Source organism: Aptenodytes patagonicus, chromosome 20 (genome assembly GCF_965638725.1).
Source record: "Aptenodytes patagonicus chromosome 20, bAptPat1.pri.cur, whole genome shotgun sequence".
NCBI lineage: Eukaryota > Metazoa > Chordata > Aves > Sphenisciformes > Spheniscidae > Aptenodytes > Aptenodytes patagonicus.
The window spans coordinates 7,435,295-7,438,266 of NC_134968.1; positions in this window are offsets into that span (position 1 = coordinate 7,435,295).

Here is a 2,972-nt window from a genome sequence, read left to right on the forward strand (position 1 = left end):
GTGGGGGGGCTGGTTCCCAGATGCCCAGGTCTCCCTGAAGGAGATGACAAAGGCCACCAGGGAGATTGTCATGCACTCTTTGTTTCTACCAGTGGGGTAGAGGAGGCACCTGCTGATACGAGGCTGAGGCTGGGGCTGTCTCCCCAGACAGCACAGGGGAATGAGGGCCCGTGGATGCCCCATGCTGGGAGCTGCCTGGGTCGAGCTTCTCTTTGTCTGCATTTGTTTTCTGTTATCATCATACCTGCAGATAGGAGAACAAGGTACAGCAGCACTTTACATCAACTGCCATGGCTGAAGTTCAAGAGGGAAATAACACAATGCAACCAGTTTTAAGGTGTCTCTGTCTCAAGACAAGAGAAACCCCGTTGCTGTCGTGGAGGGTGGATGTGCTGCCTGTTCTTCATAGTGGTCAAGATGAACAAATCACTAATATGGAAATGCAATGGCTCACGTATGTGCAGCTTGTACTTTACCAGACAGCAGAGCTTTCCCTGCATGTTTACATCCCTGACAGTAAGAAGACTGCACCTTCACGTGGTGTGCTACGGGAACATTTAAGACCCTGCCTGCATAAACTGATGTCTGGAATGGAAGAGGAAACATTACGTCAGGGATAGCAGAGTTTCCTCAAGCCTGAGGATATCAAAACACCAGACAGAATCCAGTCAGTGAGAGGGAAGAAGCTTCATGAGCACAGCCTCGCTTCTCATGCCCAGCCTCAGCATCTGCACTGAAGGGGAAATTCAAACTGTAACTGCTCAGCGATGGTACTTTGTGACCAAGGAATGATCTGTCATGGAGGGCAAGAAGGCCCAACTTCGGAAGGGGTTAAACTGGCTGGAAGCAGGGATGCCAGAGACAGAATGACTCCCTGTGAGGGAGTGAGGTTTCCCTTGGTGATGAGATCAGAAACAGCCCCAGCATTGTCTTGTAGCCATCCCGGAATGGGAGCGCTCAGGAGGCACCTTTGAGCAGGAGAGCTGGATTGAGGCATGGACCCATGGCCGGGTTAAGGTGCCCCATGCAACCGCTCAGAGGATTGGTGCTGGTGCCAGGGTATATAAGGAATCTGCTTGTGATGCATCTTTGCAGATCCCTTCTAGAACCACTTATGGTGGTAGGACTCGGCCCAAGGCTTTGTTCATTAATTATTTTTTTGACTGTTTAATCACAAACGTGTGTTTAATTCGCCTCAAGGGGGTAACAAAAAAATTCCCCTACAGCTGCTTGCTGCAAGTCTGGCTTGTCCCAGACACACAGTCCCCGGCTGCCATGGGAGCTCATCACTGCGACACCGCTCCCTCTGTAGGAGCTGCGGATGAGCATAGATCCCTCTAACTCCCCAGAGGAGACTGCAAGGAGCCCAGGGTGTTGTAAGGCTTCATTTGTGTGCTGGTCTCTTTGCTTATTGGTTAGGAGCATGGAGAGCGCCTGGGCGTTTGGCAGCCAGGCCTGTTCTGTGTGGTTTGCTCTGCCCCTCAGGCACAGGCTTTGCACTTGGGCTGGCTGCACATCTGGAGATAACCCCATGGCTTGACTCAAATCCAGCTGAATTCTTTACTAATTGAAGAGAGCTAACAAGCCCACAAACCTCTGTCACAATGCCCTCCAGGGGCCTCTGGGTGGGGCTGGTCGGTGCTTGATGTCCCTAATTAGTCATGGGCTTGCAGGAATTTACTAACACTGAGTCTGAGGGGCTGAGAGCAAGCCCCTGGCATCCTGGATCCCAGCAGGCTCTGCCCTACAGTCAGAGTCAGCCATCTCCAGAGCCACTGACACTGGCCCCTTTCAGAAAGAGGATCTTGCCCTGCAGAGCTCTGGGTGCACAGGGGAAGCAGCACTGCCAGGGGAGAGCTGAGGGCCCCATCCCCCAAGCACAGCCTTGCACCACAGACACACCCCTTCCCTCCCCTGGCACAGCCAAGGAAGCTCCCTGCACCAGGGTGTCTTGCACAGCACAGAGGTACAAGGCACTGTCAGAGACCTCGACTTCCTCCAGCTGCAGGAGGCTGTATTTCCCTGTGGTGTTCAGCAACGTAGTGAAATGGCCATTCTGCTTGGAGCCAGCTGCTGCCTGATACGAGACCAGCTGTGGGGCTTGTCCTTTCCTCTGCTGGTACCAGAGCAAGGCATAAAAGTTGGAGGTTTGGTATGTGCAGGTTGTCTGGAAGGTGTGTCTCTGCTTCACTGTGACTTGTCCTTCTTGCTGGGTGACGGTGGTCTGCCCCATGGCGCCTGGAAGAAAGTGAAGGTCAGCAGCTCGGCAGGGAAGGACTCTGGGAAGTAAACCAGGAGTGGGTACAAAACCCTGTTGAAGAAGGCTCCCTGTCCTCTGCCCTGCAGGAAATTCCTGAGGCCTGCGGACAGCCAGGAGGAGAGTAGTTTTGGGCAGGAGCTCAGAGCTCTGAGCACAGCATGGACCCTGAGGAGAGCTGTGCTGTGTCCCTGCTCCTGCTCCTACTGCCCAGAGGAGCAGGGAACAGCCTGTCATGCCTGACCTTTGTGTGCTGGGACCAGCACCCCTCCAGCAGGTGGAGGGGCCCAGGGAGCTATGGCAAAAAGATTCATCCTGCTTCCCCACCCCTGTCACCTCTGATGGCTCCTAGCTCCCTGAGTACATGCAATGCTGAGCTTGAAAACAAGGAGCCCTGGCTATGTTGACAACCAGGATTAAACTGGAAGCCACGGCAGGTATGTGCCAGCCAGGAGGCAGAATGGGACACCCTATTAATGTCAATGGGATGAGAGCTTTGAAGTCCCTGGGGCAGCTTTGACAAGATCTGCTAATTTGCGTTGGCCAGGCGGAAACAGGAAACAGAGGAACCCCTCTGCAGTAGGGCTGCAGAGACAGCTGAGATCTCCTATGGTGACCTCAGGTGGATCAGAAGAATGAAGTAGAGAGAGATGGATTGAAGGGGAGAGAAAAGATGGAGAAGGGCTCTGAGGTATCTCTTCTCTCTGCTTTCCAG